Raw genomic sequence first — 16,125 nt, forward strand, 5'->3', positions numbered from 1 at the left:
AACTTTCTCTACTCGTTATGGCTTGTTCGAATACCTCGTCATGTCATTTGGGTTGACAAATGCTCCGGCACACTTTATGTACCTGATGAATTCTGTATTCATGCCAGAATTGGACAAGTTTGTCGTCGTGTTCATTGATGATATCCTTGTATATTCTCAGAATGAAGAAGAGCATGCTGAACATATGAGAATTGTTTTAACTCGGTTACGTGACAACCAGCTTTATGCTAAGTTCAGCAAGTGCGAGTTCTGGTTGAACAAGATACCTTTTCTAGGTCATGTGTTATCTAGTGATGGAATTTTGGTTGACCCTACTAAGGTGCAAGAAGTCCTTGAGTCGAAGGCACCTACTACGGTCATTGAAGTCTGAAGTTTCTTGGGTTTGGCTGGCTATTATCGTCGCTTTATCCCGGATTTCTCAAAAATCACCAAGCCCATGACTCGACTACTGTAAAAAGATGAGAAGTTTGTGTGGACTCCGAAGTGTGAAGAGGCTTTCCACACTTTTGCGGACCTTACCAACCTCTGCTCCTGTATTGGCACAACCTGACAACGAGAAGCCTTTTGATATCTACTGTGATGCATGTGGCACCGGTCTGGGGTGTGTTCTTATGCAGGAGGGCTGAGTAATTGCTTATGCTTCACGCCAGCTTCGAAAGCATGAAGTCAACTATCCTACCCATGACTTAGAACTAGCCGCAGTTGTTCATGCCCTAAAGATTTGGAGACATTACTTGCTGGGTAATGTGTGCAATATCTATACTGACCAAAAAAGCCTCAAGTACATCTTTACTCAACCCGAGTTGAACATGCGTCAACGGCGATGGTTAGAATTGATCAAAGACTATAACCTTCAAGTGCACTACCATCCTGGTAAGGCAAATGTGGTTGCTGATGCCTTAAGCAGAAAGGCCCATTGCAATTCCTTGGTTAGTGAAGACTTTCATCTGGCACACCTTCTTCATCCTGTAGTACTCCACAATATCACTATGGATTGCTCTCTTAGAAGTCGAATTATCAAACTCCAGAAGACTGATGTGGGTGTGTTTCACATCAAGCGGAAAATGAAAGAGAAAGAGACCAAGCACTTTAAGGTCGATGACAAGGGAATTCTCTGGTTTAATGATAGGCTTGTGGTCCCCAAAGACAAAGAACTTAGAAATCAAATTATGGCTGAAGCCCATTCTTCTAAATTGTCCATCCATCCTGGTAGCAGTAAAATGTATCAAGATCTCAAGCTGTATTATTGGTGGACCAAGATGAAGAAAGAAATCATAGCTTACGTGGCAAGGTGTGATAACTATTGCAGAGTCAAGGCTATTCACATAAGGCCTGGACTATTGTAGCCACTCTCTATTCCTGGCTGGAAGTGGGAAGAAATTAGCATGGATTTTATTGTTGGATTACCCACTACCAAAAAGGATTGTGATTCCATCTGGGTTATCATAGATCATCTAACTAAATCTGCTCACTTTATTCCGGTCAAGTCTACCTATCACCCTCACAATTATGCTGAGATTTATTTTCAACAAGTGGTACGTCTCCATGGTGTGCCCAAATCCATTGTTTCTGATCGAGGACCACAATTCACGGCTCGCTTTTGGGAGTGCTTACATCAGAATCTTGGCACTCATCTAATCCGCAGTTCTGCCTATCATCCGCAAACATCAGGACAGACTGAGCGTGTTAATCAAATTCTTGAAGACATGCTTAGAGCTTGTCTTATCTCTTGCAAAGGCTCTTGGGAAGACTGGTTACCTCTCGCTAAATTCTCTTATAACAACAGTTATCAAGAGAGTATCAAAATGGCTCCTTTTGAAGCTCTTTATGGCCGTAAGTATAGAACTCCTTTGAACTAGGTGGAACCCAGGGAAAGACGATTCCATGGTATTGACTTTGTAAAAGAAGCCGAAGAGCAAGTCCAAACTATACAGAAGAATATGACTGCCGCACAGGCTAGACAAAAGAGCTATGCTGACAAAAGAAGAAAACCTATTGAGTTTGAAGTAGGTGATCATGTTTATTTGAAGGTATCCCCTATGAAAGGAGTCAAGCGTTTTGGAATTAAAAGGAAGCTTGAGCCTTGATATGTTGGACCCTACCGCATTATCGAGAAAAGTGGAAGAGTAGCATATAAGCTCGATCTACCATGTGAGATGGGAGCTATATTCTCGGTATTCCATGTGTCCTAGCTGAAGAAGTGTCTTCGTATTCCTGAGGAAAGAATAGCAACAAGGAAAGTCAACTTGAGATCTGATCTTTCTTATGAGGAAAAGCCCGTGCAAGTTCTGGATACTCAAGAAAGAGTGACTCGTACACGAGTGGTTAAATTATACAAGGTAGTTTGGAGTAATCATAGTGAACAGGATGCAACTTGGGAGCGAGAAGATTATTTAAAGGAAAACTATCCAGCTTTCTATACTGATTGGTACGCTTTCCAAATCTCGGGACGAGATTTTTCTAAGGGGGGAGGGCTGTAACACCCTAGGTGTTTAGGCTTCCACTAAATTGCATGTCATTTCATAAACATGTGCATTATCTATGTCATCATGTCATTATCATTGAAACATACATATGCAACATTTTAAATTGTATGTGTTTCATGCTTGATTGCTTAGAGTGGTAGTAGTGCAACATATGAATGTAACATGAAACTCTCATACTTGGAAACATGGCAATATGGTAGTAATGTGGCAATTATAAAATGACAACAAGGTCTTGAAACATGTGAAACATTGCATTGCAACATATGAATGAATTGCTTGTTTTACTTTCTTTATCACATGTGATCATTAGAAGTGGTATAACAATTTTGTAAAGTGGTTGATCATGGTCTATTACACCTTAACTATACTTAGGTTACTTGTTGGGACATTGTTCATGTAGATCAAAATGACCAAAATGCCCTCAAGTGCAAGTTTGACTTGAATTGACCCTTGGAGTGTCATTGTTTGACTGTTTAAAAAATCCAACTTAGAGACTTTGCATGGTTGTGCACTCTTTACAAAAGTTGTAGCAAATTTATCAAGGAACAAAAGTTGTTTTATGACCAACTCATGAAAATGGCTTGAACATGCTCAAACATTCCCCACAAGTCAGTAGTACATGCTGATTTCAGACTTAGAAATTTTTCTAAGTCCTTAAGTGTGTTGCAGTTTCATGTACCCAACTTTGTCACCTTGTATCTCCCAATCCTAACCGAATTAGTCCAAGCTCCAATTAACAAAGTTGTTGTACTCACTTGAATCTTTAATTTTGTTAACTACACCTGGACCTAGATCGTCACGGATTAGGAGTTAATCATCGTCAAACATGCTCTGTCAGTCGGTTCGATTAGTTACTGAAACGAAAAATTCAGGCTCTACAGTGCTCTGCCGATTCAGAATTTGATGGCCGCGTGGCGCCGCGCGTCGACGGCCGACTAACCGCCCAGGCCATGCGCCATGGCTGGCCTGAACCCGTTGCCGATGTTCTCCACTTGAAGCCGTATCCTCCTGCCTCTCCATTCACTCTTGTTCCCTCCTCATTCGTCTACTCCACTCAGCCGAAGCGCAGCAGCAGCGGAGCCACCGCTCCGCCATTGCTTGCCATCGCACCTCACCCAGCACCATCTCGCTCTGTGCTCCGCTAGCCTCCCTCGGATCTCATCTACATCTTCTCTGAGTCGTACGAACCCTAAGTAAGCAGCCTTGCCGTCTCCAAGCACCGCCGTGCCATGGCCGTCATGGCCACGCCGGTGACCTCACCGTGGCCAGCACGGCACCGTTCCCCTCCTCCTCTCTTAGTTCGCATTTAGTCATCTCCATCATGCGTAGATGCTTGAGTGTAACGGCCACCACCAGTGCCAGTCCAGCCGCGCCGGGACACGGACGAGCGCCGCCGTGCGCCATGGCCGAGTCGCCGTGCACCGTGGCCGGAGCACTTAAGGACCACTAGAGCTTCGGATGTGTAGGACAATCGGCGCGTGGGGACTTGGGGAGCACGCCGGTGCTGTCCAATTCGCTGGAGGGTTCGCCGTCGGCGAGTTCCACCGTCGCCGGGGCCGCCTCCCCTGCTTCTCTCGCTGACGCGCGGGTCCTCCCTGTCAGCCGCCGAGGCTCAGGCGGGAGCCCAGCGTGGGCTGCGCCGCATCTTGGGCCGCGCCAGTGCGCTTCACGAGTCCGTCGTTTCTTCGGGCCGGCCCAACAGCGGCCGTGATTTATTTTCTTATTTGTTTTGCTTTATTATTTCACAGATTTGTGTTGATATTCAAAAATATGTATCTCCTAGTTGGTAGATCCAAATGCTATGGTTCCAATTTTGTTGAGTTCATGATAGTGTCTAGTATTTAATAAAAATATTATATGGGCACATGTTTTAGAAATTCTGGATGAATTAAATAGGACTTTGAAATGTGTTTTTGGATACATGCAAAATTGTTTGAATTTTATCTTGAGTTTCTGTGGTCCAAAAATTATGAAATTTTGTGGGTAATCTATTATTGCTTAGTAGAAGCTCTGGTTAAAATTTCAGAGCTAGTGCATGTGTAGTTTTTGAGTTATAGAATTTCCTTTTATTAATGGATGGATCTTGTATGAATTTTCATAATTTTTCTATAGATCCAGTAAAGGTAAAATTTGGTGAGTGCTATTCTTATGCTTGAATGATACTAGGAAAAATGTGAAATCTATTGCTTGACACTTTTCATTAGGGTTTCCTAATTATGCTAAAAATAGGCATGCCACCTGTTATTTTGGATACAGCAAGTTCTACTTGCCCAATGGCTTTGAAATTTGTATGGTAGCCTATGTGAAGCATGAGATAGCTACTGTAATTTTTGTAGATTTTTCTGAATAGTTTTACTATATACTTGCTTTAATCACCTAATTAACTAAATAAATTAGAAAAGGATATTAAATAATTTATTTAGAAGTTGGCACTATACTTTCTAGTGTTCCTCTGGTATGTGCAACAAGTTGGTAAACTTGGTTTGGTCAAATATGCTTTTGCACAATCATTAAATAATTAAGTTAGTAACCCTGTCATTTCTGGACAGATTCTAAGTTTACTGGAATTCGATTTGGTTAACATAAGAATCATGCGTTGGTGTTTACAAATGTTTTGTAGAGAGTTTCATAAGCTTTCCAGAATGTCCTCATGCAAGTCATTTGAATTGTAGAACTTTGGTTGTGATTGAATTAAGGGACTACTTGTATGCATATGAAACTTTAAATGTTAAATTATGTATACCTTTACTATTTCTAAGTTTATGGTAATGTTCTTAGGTGTTAGGCCTTTAACTCAAGATGAGCATCTTTATCTTAGGTTATGCAAGTTAGGTAAGTTGATCTTGTTCATTAAGTTAAGTAGATACATGCTTAAAGTGATTTGAATAGAGCTAATTACTCGGTAAACGAGTGTCCAGTGATGCTTCTCGTAAACACTCACTGTGATTCATTCATCATGAGCATCATGTCATTCCGTATGCATCCATGATATTTATCTTTTGCATCGGCATGCAATAGGTGTACCGAAAGGAGTAACCCTGCTAGAATTCGAGGAACCGAGCGAGCAGCAGCAGCCGACGCTGGAGATTCAGGAGGAGCAGCCTTCAGGAGAAGTGCCAGACGAGGTCGCCGTTGAGTGCCCGGACCACCGTCCTTGCAACTTTGTGAAAGGCAAGCCCCGGAGCATATTAAGCCTCCTAATTTCCAAAATGCAGTTACATATTATTGTTACATATATATATATTGTTGCATTAAGTTTAGGTGTTGGATGCAAACAATTGCTGCATTGGTTACCCAATCCTTGTCCAGATATTGTTACCCTAAATCCTATGTAGCTCAGGCTCGAGTAGTGCTTAGCCCTGCTTAAACGCGGTAGAAGTCGGGTGATTTCCTGTCACCTGCGAGATATAGGAAGATACATGTGGCACGGTTGGCTATATTGCTATCGTGGAAAAGAACCAGTCTTAAATTGAAATGAAGACCAGACGGAGGCTTGCCGGTTTGCAGTGACTTCGTTTGTGTCGCTTAAGGACTGATTCTTGGAGCCTTTCCTGTTTATGTTGAATGCATGCCTCTCTCTTAGTTGGCCATGTCCGATGACCGACCGTGAAGCCGAGTAGCTCACCTCAGGTCGGGAGTCGATAAGTATAAAGTGTGCCTCGGAAGGGAGCCGTAGGCGTGAGTCCAAGGGCAGGTGATTTAAAAGTCCTGATCATCCTGGCAGAAGGGTAATCCCTAAGAGTGCTGGCGCTGATCGAACCCGCGAATTTGGTTCCTGAGATGTACCAAAGGTAAGCCACGGCTACCCTTGCTAAGTATGCCAGGGTGAGAGTTAGGAATACCCCCTCAGCTGAGTTCTAATTCGATTCGAGTCGCCGTCTCTCCCGGTTAGTGAGAACTTGATGGGCTTATCTCCAATGTAGATACACTTAATAACATAATGGTTCGGAAATGATGATATAATGATGACAGCCTTATTATACCTGCTATGGTTAATATTGTTTGCTCCTAATAAGTGAGTGCTCTAGTACAGGTGCTAATCTAGTGGACAGGTAAATAATGATAAGCTTGATGCTAAGTTTAAATTGGTTACTATAATCATAAGCTCTTTTATGCAACTGTGTCAAGCTAGCCCACCTGAAAAGCCTTGCATGATCCTTGATGTCTTTTATTTCTGGTTTTGACGGGTAAGTCTAGCTGAGTACCTTCTCGTACTTAGGGTTTATCTCCCACCTGTTGCAGATGACCAGTTCTACTTTGGTTGCTACAAGTACTGCCTTCTCCTAGCTGGGGATGAAGACTAGACCATTGGGCACGGTCTCTACTAGTTTTTGTACCTAATAATGCTTTTGTGGGATATGACTCAGACTTGGCAATGTAATCGAAAACTATGATGTTTTGTACCAAACTATGTTGCTTCCGCACACTCAAACTTGGTTTGTAATATTCTATTTAAACTCTGATGGATGTAATCCAAATGCTACTTATGAAATGTTGTAACGGATGATGTGTTGTGTTGAATCACTACGATCTTGGTTTGTATGTCGAGAGTTGGTTGAAATCCTTTGTGATTTCCGGACTACCGGGATTATGGGAGCTTAAGTACAGGAATTTGATCGCTTCGGTGATTGTTTTTGTACTTACGTTCTTATGATTTGGTCGGTTCTGTTACAGCTGGCATCAGAGCAAGATTTGACACTAAACATGTCATTTGTGTATTTAAAACAAAAGTATTTGTAAAAATCCTAAATTAAATACTAAGTATTGCCAGTGGTCATATCCCTTATGCCCAAATAAGGACTCTTAGGTGGCTTATTAAAGTACTAACTTGGGGGTTCCTGCTTGTTTTTGTTTCGTCGTCCATACGGCGTGCTATTGTATGGATGCCATCCGCTTGGGTGGTAATGTATGGATACAAATACCTCTACGCTTGGTAAGTGGAGAGTTGTGAGAGCATGACCGTCCAACCGTCGGTCTAGGGGAGAGTAGTTGTGGTTGCTCGCATACTTACATGATCGATCATGTATCTATGAGAGTACTTAAATGTGGGTATCTCTGATGGGTAGCTGTGATACTAGAGTATATGCATCAGGGGATGTATGTATGAAAGTATTTAGTTTACTGCTTGTTTCTATGCTTTTTGGGAAATTATTGGGCTGAAATGAAATTTTCTACAGGTACACTAACAACGTATCGTTGTAGATCGACTAGCTACCGTGTATGAGAGAGCGTATGTATGCCACCGTATATTTCGCTAGCCTTTAATTTTTTCTAGGTTTGTGAGGACGTATGGATCGTGCATGCATCATGTTCAAGCATACATGGCATTCTTGCATTACTCCCTCCCTTAAAATTTGATTGTCCCGACTAATTAAATTTCGTATCCCTTAAATGATTCTCCCCTTACGTTGCAACTTTTTGCTACAGATGGCGCGCACGAAATGCATTGCTCGCAAGTCCGCTGGAGGCAGGGTGCCTCGTCACCATTTAGCTCCTCGTGAGCCCCGTCCTGAGCCTACTGAGGTGGAAAGGCTGAGGACAGAGCTGCCCCGGGTGACTGCTGAGAGGAATACGGCTTAGCACCATTTGGTGCAAGTAACACAGGAAAGGGACCAAGAGACCCTTGAGGTTCAGAGGTTGACAGTTGCTCACCGCAACTGTGAACGTATGTTGATTCACGTGATGAACCAACGGAATGAAGCCTGGCACGAAGAGAATGTGTTGAGAGCGCGATAGATGGAGCTAGAGCAGCAAGTGGCAGTTGCTGAAGAGTACAATGACAATCTCCATGAGGAGGTCCACCTGTTACACAATCAACTTCACCCTCTCCTGCCACCTGACGATGAGGATGAGATGGGTTCTGGTGTCATCATGGCTGAAGGTGATGATGACATGGAGGTCAATGGACCTGAGGACATTCCACCTGATGAGGAGGAAGATGAGGAGTTAGAGCCTGCTAGTGATGAAGATGGAGGAGAGATCTTCGACACTGACTCCGAGGATGATGCGTAGTTTAGCTTACTACTTAGCTAATGCGCTAGATCTAGTCTTTTGTTGATCCTCATGCATGAACAAGTAGCTTTGTATCAAGTTAATCGTTGGGATGTAATATCGAACCCTATGTTACCTTGATGTAAGTTTGGAACCACTATGGCTTGGATGTAACCTATCGAACGTGTTGTGCTCCACGTATGTGAGCTTTTGCTGAATTTCGTCTTTGCGTCTATGGATCTCGTTGTTGGTTAAGTTCATCGCATTTATGTGTCAATTGATGTGCTTGATGAGTTGTGTGATTGTGATGAATGATTATGCCTCTATCGATTATAGAAATGCATTCTCTCCAATGGAATCAGTTTGGCATAATTATGTAATTCATCTACAAAAAATTTCCACATCGTCAGTGCTCATTGGCTATACCTTTTGCAGATGGCTTATAACCTTTGTCACGGTCGTAGCATGGGAGATGAGGAACAACCACCTCCTCCACCGCCCACACAAGGTGAGCTAATGCAGACGGTAGTGGAAAGTCAGCGCATGCTAGCTAAGGCTATGCGCCAGATGGCTAACCGTGAGGATCGGCATGTCCACTAGGGACCCGAGCCGAACCAGTACAGCAGCTTTAAGGACTTCATGGACACAAAACCTCCTATCTTTCGTGAGGCAGAAGAACCCTTACAAGCGGATGAATGGTTGAGCACGATAGAGCAAAGGGTTGGATTGCTCCATTTAACTGAAGGCATGAAGGCTTCGTATGTAGGACACCAGCTCCAAGGCCCTGTAGGCATCTGGTGGACCCATCACAGGACCACCTTCCCTGCTAACGTTGAGATCATTTGGAACCAGTTCCAGGCAGCCTTCAGGGGACACTTTATCCCTCCTGGTCTCATGGCCATTAAGCATACTAAGTTTATGAAGCTCACCCAAGGCAATAAGAGTCTCAATGAGTACCTCTAGGCATTCAACAACCTAGCAAGGTATGCTCCCAAGTTCGTCGATACTGACACCAAGAGAATAGCTAGCTTCAAGAGGGGACTTTCCCCAAAACTGATGAAGTCAATGGGCAACTGCAAGTGTGTCACCTTCAATGAGTTTATCAGTGACACTCTGACTAAGGAGAATAATGACAAGATTTATGCTGCTTCCAAGAACCATAAAAGAAACTTTGAGGCTGGTGCTTCTCAGTCTAAGGCTCCAATGGTATCTAAGACCCCGTACCATCCACCCAATGCTAATGTCCGGTACCGCCCACCTCAGAAGAAGAACCAAGCTAAAACCGGTTTCCGCAAGGGGTATACAATTTCCTTGCCAAAGAATACCTCTGGGTAGGGTAGCTCCAATGCACCACCAGCAAACAGGCCGTGTTGGAACTGTAACTAGCTTGGTCATTGGGCTAATAAGTGTCCCTATCCTCCCAAGAATGCTCAAGGAAACGTCCGTCAGGGGCGTGTTCACTACACTACAGTGGAGGAAATTCCTGCTGGTGAAGTGGTCACCGCTGGTAAGTTCCTTGTTAATGATCACCCTGCAGTTGTGCTCTTTGATTCGGGTGCTTCGCACTCCTTTATGAGTTCTACTTTTGCGTCTATGCATAAGATGAATGTGATTACAATTGTCAAGGGTGGTTATTGTATTAGTGCTGCTGGAAATAATATCCTGACTAACCAAGTAGTTAAAGATGTAAAGATTGAGATTGGGGATCGAGAGTTCCGTACAGATCTTGTAGTTCTACCGGGGGTAGGAATTGATATAATCCTAGGAATGAAGTGGATGAGCGGGAATGGAGTGTTGATCGATACCTCAACCCGTGTGGTAATATTGAGGGATCCTGTGGATAAGAAGGGTTTTCTAGTGCAGTTACCTCGTGATATCTCTATCCACAATACAGCCAATGCTACCCTAGCCAAAGCCATTAAGGATCTACCGGTTGTCTGTGAGTTTCCAGATGTCTTTCCTGATGACTTGCCTGGATTACCTCCAGACCGTGAGGTAGAATTCAAGATAGAACTCATTCCGGGTACGGCTCCTATTTCTCGAAGGCCCTATAGAATGCCGCCCAATGAGTTGGCTGAGCTGAAGAGTCAGTTGAATGAGCTATTGAAGAAAGGGTTAATTCGGCCTAGTTCTTCTCCTTGGGGTTGTCCAGCTATATTTATGAAGAAGAAGGATGAATCTTTACGCATGTGCGTGGATTATCGCCCCCTAAACGCTGTTACTATCAAGAACAAATACCCTCTTCCTCGCATCGATATTCTGTTTGATCAGCTCTCCAAAGCTAAGGTATTCTCCAAGATCGATTTGAGGTCTGGCTACCATTAGATCAAAATTCGTCCCTGAAGATATACCAAAGACAACTTTCTCTACTCGTTATGGCTTGTTCGAATACCTCATCATGTCATTTGGGTTGACAAATGCTTCGGCACACTTTATGTACCTGATGAGTTCTGTATTCATGCCGGAATTGGACAAGTTTGTCGTCGTGTTCATTGATGATATCCTTGTATATTCTCAGAATGAAGAAGAGCATGCTGAACATCTGAGAATTGTTTTAACTCGGTTACGTGACAACCAGCTTTATGCTAAGTTCAGCAAGTGTGAGTTCTGGTTGAACAAGATACCTTTTCTAGGTCATGTGTTATCTGGTGATGGAATTTTGGTTGACCCTACTAAGGTGCAAGAAGTCCTTGAGTGGAAGGCACCTACTACGGTCACTGAAGTCCGAAGTTTCTTGGGTTTGGCTGGCTATTATCGTCGCTTTATCCTGGATTTCTCAAAAATCGCCAAGCCCATGACTCAACTACTACAAAAGGATGAGAAGTTTGTGTGGACTCCGAAGTGTGAAGAGGCTTTCCACACTTTGCGGACCTTACTAACCTCTGCTCCTGTATTGGCACAACCTGACATCGAGAAGCCTTTTGATGTCTACTGTGACACATGTGGCACCGGTCTGAGGTGTGTTCTTATGTAGGAGGGCCGAGTAATTGCTTATGCTTCACGCCAGCTTCGAAAGCATGAAGTCAACTATCCTACCCATGACTTAGAACTAGCCGTAGTTGTTCATGCCCTGAAGATTTGGAGACATTACTTGCTGGGTAATGTGTGCAACATCTATACTGACCATAAAAGCCTCAAGTACATCTTTACTCAACCCGAGTTGAACATGCGTCAACGGCGATGGTTAGAATTGATCAAAGACTATAACCTTCAAGTGCACTACCATCCTGGTAAGGCAAATGTGGTTGCTGATGCCTTAAGCAGAAAGGCCCATTGCAATTCCTTGGTTAGTGAAGACTTTCATCTGGCACACCTCCTTCATCCTGTAGTACTCCACAATATCACTGTGGATTGCTCTCTTAGAAGTCGAATTATCGAACTCCAGAAGACTGATGTGGGTGTGTTTCACATCAAGCGAAAAATGAAAGAGAAAGAGACCAAGCACTTTAAGGTCGATGACAAGGGAATTCTCTGGTTTAATGATAGGCTTGTGGTCCCCAAAGACAAAGAACTTAGAAATCAAATTATGGCTGAAGCCCATTCTTCTAAATTGTCCATCCATCCTGGTAGCAGTAAAATGTATCAAGATCTCAAGCTGTATTATTGGTGGACCAAGATGAAGAAAGAAATCGCAGCTTACATGGCAAGGTGTGATAACTGTTGCAGAGTCAAGGCTATTCACATAAGGCCCGGACTATTGCAGCCACTCTCTATTCCTGGCTGGAAGTGGGAAGAAATTAGCATGGATTTTATTGTTGGATTACCCACTACCAAAAAGGGTTGTGATTCCATCTGGGTTATCGTAGATCGTCTATCTAAATCTGCTCACTTTATTCCGGTCAAGTCTACCTATCACCCTCACAATTATGCTGAGATTTATTTTCAACATGTGGTACGTCTCCATGGTGTGCCCAAATCCATTGTTTCTAATCGAGGACCACAATTCACGGCTCGCTTTTGGGAGTGCTTACATCAGAATCTTGGCACTCATCTAATCCATAGTTCTGCCTATCATCCACAAATATCAAGACAGACTAAGCGTGTTAATCAAATTCTTGAAGACATGCTTAGAGCTTGTCTTATCTCTTGCAAAGGCTCTTGGGAAGACTAGTTACCTCTCGCTGAATTCTCTTATAACAACAGTTATCAAGAGAGTGTCAAAATGGCTCCTTTTGAAGCTCTTTATGGCCGCAAGTGTAGAACTCCTTTGAACTGGGTGGAACCTGGGGAAAGAAGATTCTATGGTATTGACTTTGTAAAAGAAGCCGAAGAGCAAGTCCAAACTATACAGAAGAATATGACTGCCGCACAGGCTAGACAAAAGAGCTATGCTGACAAAAGAAGAAAACCTATTGAGTTTGAAGTAGGTGATCATGTTTATTTGAAGGTATCCCCTATGAAAGGAGTCAAGCATTTTGGAATTAAAAGGAAGCTTGAGCCTCGATATGTTGGACCCTACCGCATTATCGAGAAAAGTGGAAGAGTAGCATATAAGCTCGATCTACCACGTGAGATGGGAGCTATATTCCCGGTATTCCATGTGTCCCAGCTAAAGAAGTGTCTTCGTATTCCTGAGGAAAGAATAGCAACAAGGAAAGTCAACTTGAGATCTGATCTTTCTTATGAGGAAAAGCCCGTGCAAGTTCTGGATACTCAAGAAAGAGTGACTCGTACACGAGTGGTTAAATTATACAAGGTAGTTTGGAGTAATCATAGTGAACGGGATGCAACTTGGGAGCGGGAAGATTATTTAAAGGAAAACTATCTAGCTTTCTATACTGATTGGTACGCTTTCCAAATCTCGAGACGAGATTTTTCTAAGGGGGGAGGGCTGTAACACCCTAGGTGTTTAGGCTTCCACTAAATTGCATGTCATTTCATAAACATGTGCATTATCTATGTCATCATGTCATTATCATTGAAACATACATATGCAACATTTTAAATTGTATGTGTTTCATGCTTGATTGCTTAGAGTGGTAGTAGTGCAACATATGAATGTAACATGAAACTCTCATACTTGGAAACATGGCAATATGGTAGTAATGTGGCAATTATAAAATGACAACAAGGTCTTGAAACATGTGAAACATTGCATTGCAACATATGAATGAATTGCTTGTTTTACTTTCTTTATCACATGTGATCATTAGAAGTGGTATAACAATTTTGTAAAGTGGTTGATCATGGTCTATTACACCTTAACTATACTTAGGTTACTTGTTGGGACATTGTTCATGTAGATCAAAATGACCAAAATGCCCTCAAGTGCAAGTTTGACTTGAATTGACCCTTGGAGTGTCATTGTTTGACTGTTTAAAAAATCCAACTTAGAGACTTTGCATGGCTGTGCACTCTTTACAAAAGTTGTAGCAAATTTATCAAGGAACAAAAGTTGTTTTATGACCAACTCATGAAAATGGCTTGAACATGCTCAAACATGGCCCACAAGTCAGTAGTACATGCTGATTTCAGACTTAGAAATTTTTCTAAGTCCTTAAGTGTGTTGCAGTTTCATGTACCCAACTTTGTCACCTTGTATCTCCCAATCCTAACCGAATTAGTCCAAGCTCCAATTAACAAAGTTGTTGTACTCACTTGAATCTTTAATTTTGTTAACTACACCTGGACCCAGATCGTCACGGATTAGGAGTTAATCATCGTCAAACATGCTCTGTCAGTCGGTTCGATTGGTTACTGAAACGAAAAATTCAGGCTCTACAGTGCTCTGCCGATTCAGAATTCGACGGCCACGTGGCGCCGCACGTCGACGGCCGACTGACCGCCCAGGCCACGCGCCGTGGCTGGCCTGAACCCGCTGCCGATGTTCTCCACTTGAAGCCGCATCCTCCTGCCTCTCCATTCACTCTTGTTCCCTCCTCCTTCACCTACTCCACTCAGCCAAAGCGCAGCCGTAGCAGAGCCACCGCTCCACCATTGCTTGTCGTCGCGCCTTGCCCAGCACCATCTCGCTCTGTGCTCCGCTAGCCTCCCTCGGATCTTGTCTACATCTTCTCTGAGTCGTACGAACCCTAAGTAAGCAGCCTTGCCGTCTCCAAGCACCGCCATGCCATGGCCGTCATGGCCGCGCCGGTGACCTCACCGTGGCCAGCACGGCACCATTCCCCTCCTCCTCTCTTAGTTCGCATTTAGTCGTCTCCATCACACGTAGATGCTTGAGTGTAACGGCCACCACCAGTGCCGGTCCAGCCACGCCGGGACACGGCCGAGCGCCGCCGTGCGCCATGGCCGAGTCGCCGTGCATCGTGGCCGGAGCACTTAAGGACCGCTAGAGCTTCGGATGTGCAGGACAATCGGCACGTGGGGACTTGGGGAGCACGCCGGTGTTGTCCAATTCGCCGGAGGGTTCGCCGTCGGTGAGTTCCACCGTCGCCGGGGCTGCCTCCCCTGCTTCTCTCGCTGACACGCGGGTCCTCCCTGTCAGCCGCCGAGGCTCAGCCGGGAGCCCAGCGTGGGCTGCGCCGCATCTTGGGCTGCGCCAGTGCACTTCGCGGGCCGTCGTTTCTTCGGGCCGGCCCAACAGCGGCCGTGATTTATTTTCTTATTTGTTTTGCTTTATTATTTTACAGATTTGTGTTGATATTCAAAAATATGTATCTCCTAGTTGCTAGATCCAAATGCTATGGTTCCAATTTTGTTGAGTTCATGATAGTGTCTAGTATTTAATAAAAATATTATATGGGCACATGTTTTAGAAATTCTGGGTGAATTAAATAGGACTTTGAAATGTGTTTTTGGATACATGCAAACTTGTTTGAATTTTATCTTGAGTTTCTGTGGTCCAAAAATTATGAAATTTTGTGGGTAATCTATTATTGCTTAGTAGAAGCTCTGGTTAAAATTTCAGAGCTAGTGCATGTGTAGTTTTTGAGTTATAGAATTTCCTTTTATTAATGGATGGATCTTGTATGAATTTTCATAATTTTTCTATAGATCCAGTAAAGGTAAAATTTGGTGAGTGATATTCTTATGCTTGAATTATACTAGGAAAAATGTGAAATCTGTTGCTTGACACTTTTCATTAGGGTTTCCTAATTATGCTAAAAATAGGCATGCCACCTGTTATTTTGGATACAGCAAGTTCTACTTGCCCAATGGCTTTGAAACTTTTATGGTAGCCTATGTGAAGCATGAGATAGCTACTGTAATTTTTGTAGATTTTTCTGAATAGTTTTACTATATATTGCTTTAATCACCTAATTAACTAAATAAATTAGAAAAGGATATTAAATAATTTATTTAGAAGTTGGCACTATACTTTCTAGTGTTCCTCTGGTATGTGCAACAAGTTGGTAAACTTGGTTTGGTCAAATAATGCTTTTGCACAATCATTAAATAATTAAGTTAGTAACCCTGTCATTTCTGGACAGATTCTAAGTTTACTGGAATTCGATTTGGTTAACATAAGAATCATGCGTTGGTGTTTACAAATGTTTTGTAGAGAGTTTGATAAGCTTTCCAGAATGTCCTCATGCAAGTCATTTGGAATTGTAGAACTTTGGTTGTGATTGAATTAAGGGACTACTTGTATGCATATGAAACTTTAAATGTTAAATTATATATACCTTTACTATTTCTAAGTTTGTGGTAATGTTCTTAGGTGTTGGGCCTTTAACTGAAGATGAGA

The sequence above is a fragment of the Miscanthus floridulus genome, chromosome 18 (assembly GCF_019320115.1).
Source record: "Miscanthus floridulus cultivar M001 chromosome 18, ASM1932011v1, whole genome shotgun sequence".
Classification (NCBI taxonomy): domain Eukaryota; kingdom Viridiplantae; phylum Streptophyta; class Magnoliopsida; order Poales; family Poaceae; genus Miscanthus; species Miscanthus floridulus.